Source organism: Musca vetustissima, unplaced genomic scaffold (assembly GCF_032173495.1).
Source record: "Musca vetustissima isolate MV318-11 ecotype Yass unplaced genomic scaffold, APGP_CSIRO_Mvet_v1 utg7633, whole genome shotgun sequence".
Classification (NCBI taxonomy): Eukaryota; Metazoa; Arthropoda; class Insecta; order Diptera; family Muscidae; genus Musca; species Musca vetustissima.
In genome coordinates this window covers 75367-90169 of record NW_026884152.1, presented here as the reverse complement: position 1 = coordinate 90169, position 14803 = coordinate 75367, and positions in this window count along the sequence as shown.

Below are 14803 nucleotides of genomic sequence, written 5' to 3'. Positions count from 1 at the left end.
TACCTAACTCTGAAGACCCATTGATATAATTCGACAAAAATGGTATGTAAATCTTTGTATCCAGGGGCAACTTTTGGTAAAATTTCGAAATGTTTTCATCTTGGAATTCTACGAAGCAAAACCACAACCAAAGAAAGACAATTTCAGATATAGTAAAAAAACGATGGACTATACGAACATTTTCCAACCAGTATAATGTTAATCGTTAATTTACAAAATATGTCGATAATATTTAATAGCATAATAAGCAAGTAAAAATGAGGTTATGTTAGGGCGGGCCGAACTTTTTATAACCTCTACCATGAGGTTAACAAAAGTTAATAGACGCTTCTAGGATAGGACCTTGAACATACCGAAAAATACGTGAGAAAAATATGTTTTAAATTCTCAAAATATCGAATAGTGGGGCTACCGTTATATGGGGCTACACCAAAACGGGGATGGCACCAAAATACAGCTAATTTGGTACTGTGAGATCCGGATTTGAGCAACTGGGAGAGGTGGAATCCTAAAATTTGGAATGTGGGTCACAGACGGAGAGTTAAAAAGAATACCAAAGGGTTTTTGGTACGGAAATAAGTGCTTACATGTATGAAGAGTACTAAATTGTAATAAAACTGATAGTAGGAATAGAGGTGGCATTAGGAATTTTATATATATATATATATTGCAGTTTACTATCGAACAATTATTACCAAGTATAGTGTATTGCTACCGACTAATCACTATTTTATTTATTAAACTGGCCCTTTTTATTTATTACAGCCACACATTTTAGACGTTTTTTCATCGAGTGAACCAACTTCCGCAACTCATAATTATTCGGAATGTTGTGCTACTCATCCAATATTGGAGTTTTCATTGCTTTCGTATTATCTAGTTGGCGTTAATCATTTTTTCAAATGGACCCACACAATTCTTATCGGGTTCAGATCGTGACTTTGGATTGGCTATCCAAAACTTTGCCATAATTGTGAAGAAGTCATGTGACCTATGCTTAGAACTGGCCGAACTTATTATACCCTGCACCACGTGGTGCTTATTAAAATTTTCTTAAGAAATGGTTCGGTGCTTCATATGGTGACTGTGTCATTGTCTGGTAGAGTAACTTCGTGTAATGTGGACCACCATTTTCTTTTTTGATATTGTGGGCGTAACATCGGTAAAAAGAAATTGTTTTCACAACATATGACCTGGTTAATTTCGAAGAAAACAGTAAAATCTAGTAGATTCTTGCAGTACGGGAACATACCAACAATAGATTTGTTGGCTAAATATATTGCATATATTTCAAAAAAACTTTAAACTGCGAATAATAATAACTTGGTGGGTAATGTGGACCAGTAGGTGTGGGTAACGAGGATCAGAAAGTTTAAGGTAGGTTGTGGATTGGTTGTGATAAATTTCAATTTTTTGCACTCTTTGGTAAAAATGAATGCAAAAATATATGGATTTCTGTAATAGAATAGCCCCCATTTAAGGGACCACCCCATTTGCGGTATTTTGAAGGTCCTTGCTTCATTATCCAACCGAGGCACTTATAATTTCGCATATCAAGTTTTCAGAGGATAGAATACCTCCTCGATAGAATAAATGCGTCCTTGTTACGAACTCGTCCTCATGAAAATGTCCCACTTTTTTATAGTGGTCCACATTACCCGACATTGAATATTTTTATTTAAAAATAATTATTGGCTTCAAAAATGAATAAAAATTAAAAATCACCGATTGTAATCACAGCTAAACATATATTGTTGCTAAAGAAAACAGGAAAACCACATAACTTCTTTATATTCGAGAAAAACAAAATGTTCGACTATTTTGCAAAAACGTTCGACTATTGTGCTAAACAAATGTTCAAATCACACTTTTACAATCAAAGCTACATTTTCTACTACTAAATTTTCAACATTAAAAACCAAGTTTGATATTTGTTTTCACTAATTAGGAAAACATTTATGAAGGCGGCATTGACATATTTCAAGCATTTGGGGGGGTGGTCCACATTAGATGCATAGTCCACATCACCCGAAGTTACATTTTCCCAAATAAACAACCTAATGTTTATTTGGGAAAATGAACAAAAGAAAAGAAAAAAAAAATAAGCGGGGCCTTTGTGTGGGAGTAATGTGAAAATCGTGAACCTAAGTTGTAAACTTTCTGGAATGTCAAATTATAGCCACTTCATCGTACAGAAAATGGGTCGCGTCCCACAAAAATTAAACATATTTTTTAAATTACAGCCATTACAGCATAAAAGTTTTAAAACTTTAAAAGAATGCAAATAGGACGGACATTTTATATTCATTAACTACTTTTGAAGTATGCTTTGAATCATTGTCTTGTTGAAAGATCCAACCTCGATCCAAGCGCAATTTTTCAACACTAGGCTTTAAATTTTCCTTTAAAATGTTAAGGTATTCCATTTTATTCATTGTGGTTTCTATGAAAACCATGTTACCACCAGCTGCCATGCATACTAAATTCTGTTCGGCAAATTCACTGTTTAATTTTAGCAGGTTTCCTTTTGCCAAAAAAATTCAAATTTGCATTCGTCGCTAAATATTATATTATTCCAGAAAGAAATCTTTATTTTTATATTTATTAGCAAAATCGAGTCGACGTTTTTGGTTGGGTTTGGATATTAAGGGTTTTCTTCTTGGAACCATTCCATGAATCCCGTTAGCGTGTAGTGCTCTACGTATTGTACTGACACTAACAGTAGTTCCAGACGATTCTGAAATTTCTTTGGATATTTTAATGGTACTTTCTTTACATTTCGTACAATCGGTCGTATTTGAACCTCATTCATTTTTGGCCTACCACATTTACGACGATTTTCCAATTTGTGGAACTTTTTATACTTATCAATTATTATTTTCACCGTATTGTGGCACCTGCCGAAAGTTAAACCAAATTCACGCAGTGTTTTTCCCTCATTGTGAAATTTTATGATAAGCTCACGTGTATCGAGTGAGGTTTGTCTACCTATTATGGAAAATTTATTAGAATGTCTTCAAACTTCAATTGTTGCTAACCAATTTACTACTAAATCATTGACAGTATTAGAACCAATAAAAGAAATACAGCAGAAATGAAAAAAAGAAAAAATAACGGTAAAATCTAACTGTGTCCAATATCTCAAATATTGGAATAACATGTTGTACACTTTCCTTTGACGCGTCACATATGGACTATTTTTTGTATTTGCTATGCAATTTTTCTATTTGTGAAATTTTGTTAATTTTTCTTTTAGAAAAAAAAAACAATTTGTTGTATAAAATATTATTATAAACATTCGTGTACACTTTCTTTTGACTCTCACAGTATAATCAGGGTGCGCAAAAATTCGCTCGCGAATGAATTAAAATACATTTACGAATGAATTTATGACGATAAATCCTTTACCAAACGAGCATTAGCGAAAGAATATTCGCACGCACATAACAAACGTTCGTTTCGTTGTTCAAATTTGTTCCGACATTCTCTCACGAATGAAAACAAACATTCCCGAATTCTCGTGAATGCTCATTTCGTGAACTCAATAGTTGTTGGGCATGTGTTTTGTTATTGCACACACTTTCTGCTACACACATATTCATTCGTTGTGTGTGTTTACTTTTTATGATATGTTTGTTTGTGGTTGTTTTTAACAGTGCTCGCGAACGTTTGTATTTTGAGGTTTTCAAAAGAATGTTCTTCAGCAACAAATGCTCGCAAAAGAACGAATCGACGACACGTGCAGCGAAGTCTTATCTTTCGTGAATTATTCGTGCAATGCAAACATTCGCGAGAGATTGTTCATTCATTGTAACTATATCATTCGCGATAAATTGAAAAACATTCGAATTCTCGCCGTGAGCATTCGTGAGAAAGAGTGTATTTTAATCATTCTCCGCACCCTGCATATAATACATACATATACAATAGCTGTTCAGACGGCCAACAAAAAAATCCACAATAATTAGGCAATAAAATAATTTATATTTACATACATAAATAAATAATGCGATCGTATGTATAATATGTCGGCCAACTTATGTTTATAATATGTATATTAGATGATAATATTTATATGTCGGTAGCATGGTGTAAGAAGTGGATTGTATAATCAAAACAGCGCTTAAAGCTCTTCTAATAAACTCTGCCAAAAAAAACCTCTGACCTTTTCGCTTATTTTGCATGAACTTGACTCTATCATTCAAGCTGAGGAGTCGCATTTAGTTTGCAATGTTGAATGACGAACATACATACACACTCGTACGTACAACTTTAAAATACTAGTCCGGTTTGGTTATATCATCAGACAAAAGGTTAACGACTCGAATAATTTCCACAACTCGAATGGTATTTTTTACACACAAATGGCAATAAAAAGGGCTAGTCATTTAAATCACGTGCTTGTAATCCGACAATAAATGAAAATTATTATGTCAATCGGTCTGACTTAGAAACTTAAATGCATCTTTTATATAACAAATTTATAGAAATCGTATATGGAAGGTATCTCCACAACAGGACCAATTTAACGTAAACTTTATACACGTTTTTATACCCTCCGGATTACGACTAATGAGGGTAAATCCACATTGATGCGATATAAATATCTCCTAAGTATTTATATAAATTCCGTTTCAGTCGATTTAGGAATCTCCGGTGGGATATACCTCCTAACCAACATGGTCAACATTTTGCTATCCGATTTGAAGCAAACTTCGCACAACTTACCTTGTAGTACCTTCCCCACAAAGTGTCAATATTTTGAAAATTTGTTAATTCAATGCGAATGCAATGTCCGAATTGAGCGGAATATTAAATACCGTAATATTTTATATATATATATATATATACGCTCACTCATCTAGACTTGGAAAAGATAATAGGTTGTACAAAATTTGGTTCAAATCGGGCATTCCATTCGCCTAATATTGGATTTATAAATATTGAAAATGTGGAGTAATTACCAGAAGGAGTGAACCAATAGGTCCCATTTTCGGACTTGATCTAGACTTGGTAAAGATAATAGGTTGTACAAATCGGACATTCCTTTTGCTGATATTGGATTTAAAAATATTAAATTTTTTGACCCTTTGGTGGGGGAGGTAGCAGAAGGAGTGAACCAATGGGTCCCATCATTAAACTTTATCTATTTTTGGTAAAGATAATAGGTTGTGCAAAGTTTGTTTCAAATCGGACATTCCTTTCGTCTAATATTGGATTTAAAAATATAAAAGCGGTGATTCCCTTCGAGAGTTATAGTGCACACCTGCCAGACAGACGGACGGACATATGTAAATCGACTCCAAATTTTCTGAAACGGATTTGGTCCAAAGAAACATGGCGTCTAAAACCAATATTTCGATGAGACACATTTTCACCGTATCAAACCCTCATTAGCCAGAAGACAGAGGTATAAAAAAAACATAATACCCACAAATAACCAGTGGCATATTTGTGACTTTTTAACGACTAAAAGCAGTTAGACTTCTATGCTATGGTTCAACCAAAAATTATCTTCAAAAGAAGATTTCAAAAAGTCGACTCGTTTAACCCACTTTTGCAAACTAAAACTAACATTGCAAAAGAATAAAGTTATTAAAGTTGACAATGGAGGTCAAGTTCAAGTTCTTTCTGTTTATGTTTTCATATCTGAATTAATAAGTTTTTAATTCTCTTGGAAAAAATCCCCCCATTTAATAACCTAGAAATTTGCGGAACTAATCAGACTATCAAAGAACTTGGGTTATTAATCTGAAACACACAACTGCAAAAAAAATATTCTTTTAGCTGAATGTTTATATAAATATGAATACAGACAGACTCGGACATACATAAGTAGGTAGGTGTGTTTCTGTTTATCATTAACCAGTTGAAAATATAAATATTTTTAAAAACGAATGCTTAAATTAACGGTTAAAATAGTCAAAAGATTGAATATTTTTTGGTTTGTTTTCGTTTCTTTGAATTGTATCTTTTACACACCACCGCCATCATCATCGTCATTTGGCATTCATTCACACCGATTATTAATCAGCCCGAGAGCATGGTAACCACTGATCGTATCAAATTAACTATTGTGTTTCGTCATTAATTGGCTAAATGTTTTCGAAGTTCATAATATTGTTATGACACCTGAAAAAAAAACAGCTGAAAGTGAAATGATACGGAATCAGACAAATAACTTGGTATAATCTGACGGACCAACACATTATACAATTTTATAATATAAAAGTTATAACTGATCGCATTATGGTATCAAATCCTCAGCCTTATGGTCAATACGGATATACGGATATATTGTTTTTCAGAGAATTTGGTGTCGATTTACAAATGTCCGTAGGGTTGTTGCCCACAATAACTCTCACAAGGGATCATCCGATTTCATAAAAACTGTGAACATCATATTTCCTCCAAACTTAACAAAAATTCGAATATGGTCCCACTACTTCTGGCACCTCCACCAAAAAGTGGTAATTTTTTTGCTGAAAAGTCATTTTGAAGTATAATGCGAACCTTTGCACAATGTAATATTATAAAGAAGCCTTGTAATATTTGAAGATGGGACTTACCGATATACAACTTCTTCTTATGCATCTACCACAAAGTGTCAATGTTTTAAAAATCGGGTTTTATATCCAATATCTATCATTAGAATGAAATGCGGAAAATGTATGGTAATGTATAATGGAAATAGGGAAGATTTAAGCAGAGTTTGATGCAAAAAACATTTTGTGTGAGGATGTCTTTTCAGAAAAAAAAATAAAATAAAAATTCATATCCATTCTATTTTTTCCAACACTGTTGGCCAAAACTACAGCAACTAATAATGCAAACTTAATAAATGTACTGGAACTTTTTTAAAAATAAACTTAAAGTGAAAAAATAGGTCAATTATAAAAAATAAAAAATATAAACGCAAAATTGATTTTGAAATAAAAAATATTCTAGGGAAACCTAATTTTTGCTTGGTCAATACTAAATCCACTTTTTAATTTTTTTCATTTAAGGGGACCCCACCCATTCTCGGTTTCAAGTGAAGATCTCAGCAATTTTTGAAGATATAGCCGATTTATTGTGTTAGCATCAGGTGACAGCAAGAGGGCTTCTCAAACTTTAAACGCATTTTTCTCCAAACAGCGTTTTTGCGAATGTCGGGCACGATAGCTCAAAAACTAATAACCCAATTGATTTCAAATAAACTAGGATAAAGCCAATCGGTGAACATCTTCCTTATTTTTTAACTTAGTTTATGGTCAAAAATAGGCGATTTTTTAAAAAAAAAATTCAAAGTTCCGCCATTTTGTTAATTGTTGTGCGAAGTCAATAATCCTAGTTCATACGATAGCCAGACATGTACTCTTTCTAACACCGTTGGAATTTTCGGATTCCTATGTTCCAATGAGGAGTTATGCCCGCCATGAAAAATAAGGAAAATTTTTTTGTAAATCATTTTTCTTCCTTTTTATATCTTCATGTAAAGTTACAAACCTTAACATGCATTGGTATTCATTTACCAGCCCATTTAAAATCATAAAAATAAAAAATCGAGAATGAGGGGGGTTCCCTTAAGAGGACCTCCCCCATTCCCTATTTTAAATTTTCAAAATTTTCATTGGACTGGTAAATGAATACCAATGCATGTGATGGTTGGTAAATTTACACATATATAATTGAAGATTTAAAAAACAAGAAACAAATTTGCAAAATTTGGTTGTTATTGTTTTGTTGTAGTTTTTGGTGATTAAAGAAAACCGAGAATGGTGGAGTCCCCTTAAATAAGTAAATTTAGCTACTTATTACGACAGCACACCTACGAGGAGTTGCTATTGCTTGCATCCTGAAACTTTTGGAAGAGATTGTGTTTGTCTTCTTCTAATTTTGTTTTGATTTTGCCAAAGATTTTTCTATATGGTAAAGATGTGATGATTGTGTTGGCCATTATAAAACCTAGATTTTTGGACTCCCGCAACTAATCGTTAACATATTCTGGTGCATGTTTGGAGTTTATTGTCAAGCTGAAACACCGAAACAACGGTATATTTTATTCAGCGAAGGGAACCCTAGCGTTTTCTAAAACATTAGCATAAACAATTCGATCCAATAATCGTGTAATGTGTACAAACAGGTTGAGGCGAACCAGTTTTTTTTTATGTTCTCTATCGATTTGTGACTAAGCTACTCATTTCACGGTCTTCGTGTCAAAGTAAAACTAGAAGCCAAAAAAATGGGGACTACGTCTTTCATGTATCATTTTTCAAAATTTTAACTGCATCTACCTTTAAATGATGCTGACATTTTGAAGCTCGATTTTGAGTGTTTTTTTTTTTTGAATTTTACATGTAGCTTTAACACGCAAACAGGAATTTCTAAAAATTAATTATAAGATTATCGCGAATCTGAGTAATTTGATATATATTTTGTGTATGTAGTATGCACCGCTTCAGAGTAGTACTCATCCGAAGGTGAAAATTTTGTGCGATCAAATTTCTAAAAAAAACTATTTTTCGGGCCAATTTTTTAGATCTGTCAACTGAATGATATGGGTACCCGCGATCAGTAAGGTTTTTTACGTTTCGGATGAAATTAAATACTATTCGTGCAAATCCTTTTACTAGAAGGGCGGGACCACGAAATTTGGCAAATAATGCTTTTGAAAATATCGCGGATTTTATTGCAATGCCTGTGAATCATTTCCTTTTCAATAAACGACCATATATGGATTTTGGACTTTTGCGAAAACAGAACATAAACTTCAACCGAAAGAGAGATGTACCCAATTTATCTCAAAAATAAAATGAGCTGGACCATCCATGGTTCTTAATATCTTAATGTATTTTTTTATGATGCACACAAAAATCGGATGCGCGTTAATGGCATATGGAGTTTTCGGAAATTATTTGCGTTTTGCGAGTTTTTGGGTACTTCGATGCAACATGTAGTACATCTTAGCCGTCAAATGAAATTTCGCAAAATATTAGAATTACGCGATTTAGACGCAATTTAAAATATATATTTCATAATATAGAACCCCAAAATTTATCGGAAGGGTCTTGCTACAATCTGCAAGTTGTATACATATACACAAGAAGTTATTATTTTTATATACGTCAATTTTTCGGCGAAATTCGGGTAATATAAAAGAATAACCACAAATTTTTTTTCTGAAATTTCTTGTATAAAATTAAAAAAATAAATATGATGACATTATTTATTCGAACCAAAAACAAATATTTTCCCTCAATATCATGTTTTGTTGTCGCTGTAATTTACAAACCGCTACACAGACTTGTGTGATTTTGATCCTTTGTTCATCATGGGGTTTAGATTATATACATATTTTTAAATTAATTTTTAGGTTGATACATGTCATTAATATAATGAAAATATTGACGTAATCTCCTATATTTTTATGACATTTCTCATATTTCGCGAAGATGTGCAACTTTTTCGCGATTATCTATATATATGAAAGAGTTGCGTTATAAGTGACTTCCCTCATCAAGGCCCAGACCCCTAAAGCTAGACTTGAAATTTGCCATACATTCCCCACTAATGTGATAGTTGTTTTTTATAAAAAACAACAAACTGTTATTAAGCCTGACTATTTTGCAAAAACAAAATACAAATGGTATCCCAAATAACCCGCCAAACACTACTGATTATCGATATATATAAAAGAGTTGCGTTATAAGTGACTGACTGATCATCAACGGCTAAAGCTAGAAACTTGAAATTTGGCATGTAGGTCGGGTTTGCTATTACAAATGGAATTATGTGCAAAAATATTTTTTGAAAGTACTAAAAACTGTATTATTCGCGGAACGGTTGGAAGTAGTACTCTGAAATTTGGTAGGCAGCTTTGTCAATGATAAGCAAATAAGAATGTGCGAAAAATTTTGTAAATTAGTACTAAAGGTACTAAAATGTACAACGATGGAACAGGTAGGGATAGATATCTGAAATTTGATACGTAGCTTAAGCTATTACAAATAGAATGATGTGCAAAAATATTTCTTAGAAATTAGTACTAAATATTGTACTACGCCGAAACACTTGGAACTACAAGTCTGCAATTTTTGTGTGCAAATGATAAACAATTTGTGAAAATTTTGGAAATTAGTACTAAAAAGTATTAAATATTATACTACGTAAATATTATGGTGGTGGGCACACATATTTTTTGAAATTAGTACTAGAATATATTAAACAGTTATAAAATGTCTAAATGTGAAACTTCGAATATAGCTTTAACTATTACAAATAGAACTCTATGCATAACATTTGGAAATTAGTGCTAAATAATAAAGTACAATGGAACTGGTATAAATAGAAATCCAGAATTTATTATGTAGCTTACTCTATTGCAAATATAATGCTATGCATAATTCTTTTAAAGTTAGTACTATATACTGTAGTATAATGAAACCTGAAGGAATAGAAATTACAAATAATATGCTATACAGTAATAATTTTTTTGGAATTAGTACTAAAATAGTACAAAATATTAAGTTATAATGGGAGAGATAAAGATTGAAATCGGATCGGAGCGATATGCATAAATATATTTGGAAAATTATACTAAATATTATACAGCGAATGGTAAAAAATATAAATGTAAATTTATTATTTTATTCGTACTATATGGCACCAAAAATACAAAATATTGCACTGTGTAGGGAAAAGTATAATTCTGAATTCGGCATTTAGTTTTGTATATTATAAACAAATAGAATACGAATGGAATACAAGTACTAAATATTGCGTACGGTAGAACGGATAAAGATAGGAACTTATTATTAAATACTTATCTAGAACTATGTCAATAAACATTTATACACAAATATTTTGTAGAATTAAGTTCTAAAATGTATTAAAAAGTACACCACATTGTATACGGTGGTACGGGTAGATATAAAATATGGGTACAAAACTTTTTCTATGAAAAACAATGCTTTCCGCAATGTATGACATTTGTACTTAAAGTACTAAATATTGTAATCGACAGAACGAGTAGAGGTATAGTCCCGAAATTTTGTATGTATATTTATCTATAACAAATTAAAGATGGTTTTTTGAAAATTTTTAGTAAAAATTACTAAATAGGAAACGAGGATATACTAAAAATACCGAAAAGTTTTTCCATTGGGGATTTTCTAATACGTAACGCACCAGAAATACTAAATTTCTGCAATTCATAACAAATGATGTGCTGTGCAAAATTTTATATTAAAATGGTACACAAGTACTAAAACGTACTACATATTTTACCATTAGTATTAAATTCCCGAAAGGAGCAAACACTTTAAAAACCGTATTATGGTACTATTTGCATGTGTCCATCGGAAGGATTGAGAAAATACGCTGTGCAAAATATAATATTACAATTTCGTGCTATAACCAAGTACTTAAACTTACTACTTTTTCCCATTACCGGAAGGAACAAAATAATTTGAGAAACTTCCTATTTGTATTAGTCAATTCGGAGGATCGAGACAATAGTACACTTTCCGAAAATATTAATATAAGTAAGCTGCACTCGATTTAGTAGGATAGAGGCATCAATGTTTCTGTTCGAAAGAAATGCGGAGTAAGATCTGAGATTTTCTTACAAAATTGAAGATATGGGACCATAAGTATATTTTGTAGCTAAATTAGTGTTTATTTATTTTAATTTAAAAAGATCCGCTAACGACGTAGCGGGCATATGCTAGTTATAATATATTCATATTCTTATTTTACGAAGGAAGATATATATCAACGTTTTTGGTCAATATAATAAACCACCTAATTTTAAGATTTTTTTCTTTTGTAAATATTTAAGTGTATCTCCCACATCCGAGAACATACGACAATGTATTTGGTACCAATTTAAAGGCCAACCACTCCTCTTGGATAAACTATCAAATTCTCGGGTCTATGTCCTCCAGGGGTAAATAGAATACAATTTTTTTAATTTTTCACACAAAAGTCAGGGTACATTTGATCCGCTCTTGACCGATCTTTATCAAAACCAGCATGCTTTGGCCCGATCCCCTTCTCCAAGTGAAAATTCGCGATGTTTGGGCTATAATTGCTGTCTCTGTGGCGACAAGAAAAACCGACAAAAATTAAGTATTTGGTCCATTTCATCCCCTAAACATTAACCGATCTTTACATTTACATTAGGGGTCTTCACTGGACAGAACCCATCCGACATCCAAATTTTGGAAAGATTGGTCCATAACTGTGGCCTGTATCGTGTTTACAAATTATAAGGGTCAGACGGACGGACACGCATGTCTAGATCGACTCAGCTTGTGGAGATATGACGATCGGTATACTTAAATGTGGGTCTAGATCAATATTTCGCGGCGGTAAAAACTCTTGGGGCTGCATAAAGCTATAATACCCTGAAAACATAGTTGTGCAGGGTATAATTAATATCAGTTAAAAATCATCAGTCTGGTTGGAATTCATATCCTCTAGGGTTATATTTTGTTTTAATAAGTGACTCAATGTTTGACTATTAAGGCTATATTTTCTAGCGGCGAACGTTGACGTCTCAAGGCCCCATATACCATCAGAAATAGCTTTTTTCTATCGCTTTTTCGACAGAATAAGCACGTTTGGTCTTATATATGTAATTTCGAGCAATATTAAAGGATTATTTTTAAAGACAAACTCAAAAACATTTTATGAACATATTATTGCACTATCTGCCGAATATTTTTCTGCCAATCATCTAAAAACATTACTTATTTTTATAAGAATGCACATTGTAATCATCTGTATGATTTTATTAGCTAGAGGTTTCAAACTTTGTGACAGTTATTTATTTTAATATTCGATACCTATGTATCGAAGCTAGTGATGTACAGTTAGAGCTTCATGTCGAAAACGCGATTGCCGCATGTGCCCCGATGCCGAAGGTGCCCCAGTCTCCCCTACCTGATTTAAAACTGGAAAAACCAACACCATATCTTTATTTTGAATAAGTTATGCGGCATTTATTATCTTTGCAATTTTAGTTGCTTTATTTTTGGCCACCATTGTAGATGGTTTGAGCGACTTACCAGGAGTATTTCTGTTATTGCCAACAACAACAAATATTAACATGAGCATTTCACATTTATATAATATCACTCATATGCAGAGTCCCAAATTTATCCCGACAAATCTGGCGTAAGATGCCATCTTTCTTATATTTCCAGCAGCAATCCTCATTTTTATCAGGTATTTTCCAGGACTTTTAAGAATATTCAGGAGTCGGGAACAACCATTTCGTATTGCTGGCCTATACTAAGGGTTTCTCGAAACACAATTTCTTGTTCGAAGTTCGCGTTTGTTCGATGTGTGTTTAGTGGTGATTTGGTATTGAATAGAACTTATTTTAATTCTTAGTTTGATTTTTTTATTCCTGTAATTTCAACCTCGGGTTTGCCGAAAAATATATTATTGTCTTAATATTTTCCGTTCCAGCTGTGGCACTTTGTGCGCCAGATGACTGATTATTTTACGACAACGATAAGCGTGCCTTCTATTTTCACATCTTTTTTTTTTGGAATCTGTTATACATTCTAGAATAAAAATTTGTATTTTTCTATTCTTGATATTTGGTTTGAAATTCTTAGTCGCTAGTCCGTCATTCTTTTCAATTGCAAGATCATAGTACGGAAGAATATGGGAAACAAAATAACGACTACAAATTCCTATTATTCAACTTTGAACACTTCACTTTGCCATATGAATTAATATCGACAGCAAGTGTGTCCAGTTAGACGGCCATCATGCATTTAGAATCTATTAGCGAACTTCTTTAACGTAATTGTATTTGCAAAATTGTATTTACAAAACCAACGGTGCAGTTCAATGAAGACAAAAATGCAATTATTGGTCGGAACGAATGGTGCCATAAGCATGTCGCTTAGAATATATCTACTCAAAATGGAATTTCTCAAAAAAAGAAAAACTTATAAATTCGAAATTGCCGTTCAGAAATTGTTGTCGTCAAAAGTCGTGGCGAAATTTGGTTTAGCAAAAATTAAAATAAAAAACTCTGATAACAAATAGCAGATTCAGAATTTTCAAAATCCTCCACCAAAAGATGAATCGTTATTAATTTGTAATTGCACTAAATTCGACCGGCCCAAACTTTTTATAACCTTCACCATGTGGTGTGTATTCATTTTTTTTTTTAATTTTAAGACCTTTTATGTTGATTCTATTTTATTATAATTTTGCTACTAGTAGGCTGTTTATACTCTGAGGAAATAAAGCACAAACTTATAGACACTATGTTTGGAAAATCAAGCAGGAGCATAGTTATTATCATATGTTAAAGTGCGTAACTGATTATCGCCCAAGCGAAACGGCTGAAGCCTGAAATTTTGATTGTGGGTTGTGGTTGGTGTGTACGCGTGAGATAAGGCAATTTGGAAATTCGAACTAGAAGGGTACGAAAAATACTAAAATGTACTAAATATGGTACCATTTGTTTTGAGTAAACGGGAAGTGCTAGTACTCTGAAATTTGGAATGTGGGTCACTGATGCAAAAGATGTACAAAAGGGTTTTTGGAAATTCGATCTAAAAGTATACGAAAAGTACTAAATTTAGTTCTAATTGTATATATATATATTTAGTTCTAATTGTATTTATGTGTACGAAAAGTACTAAACGGCACTAGATTTGGTACAATTTTGATTTGGGTGAATGGAGAGAGCTGGAAACCTAAAATTTGCAATAATGTTTGCTGTTAGTGTGTAGAATTTAGATATGGAAGTATAGTACTTATGTGAACTAAATTGTACTATATTTTGTACAAT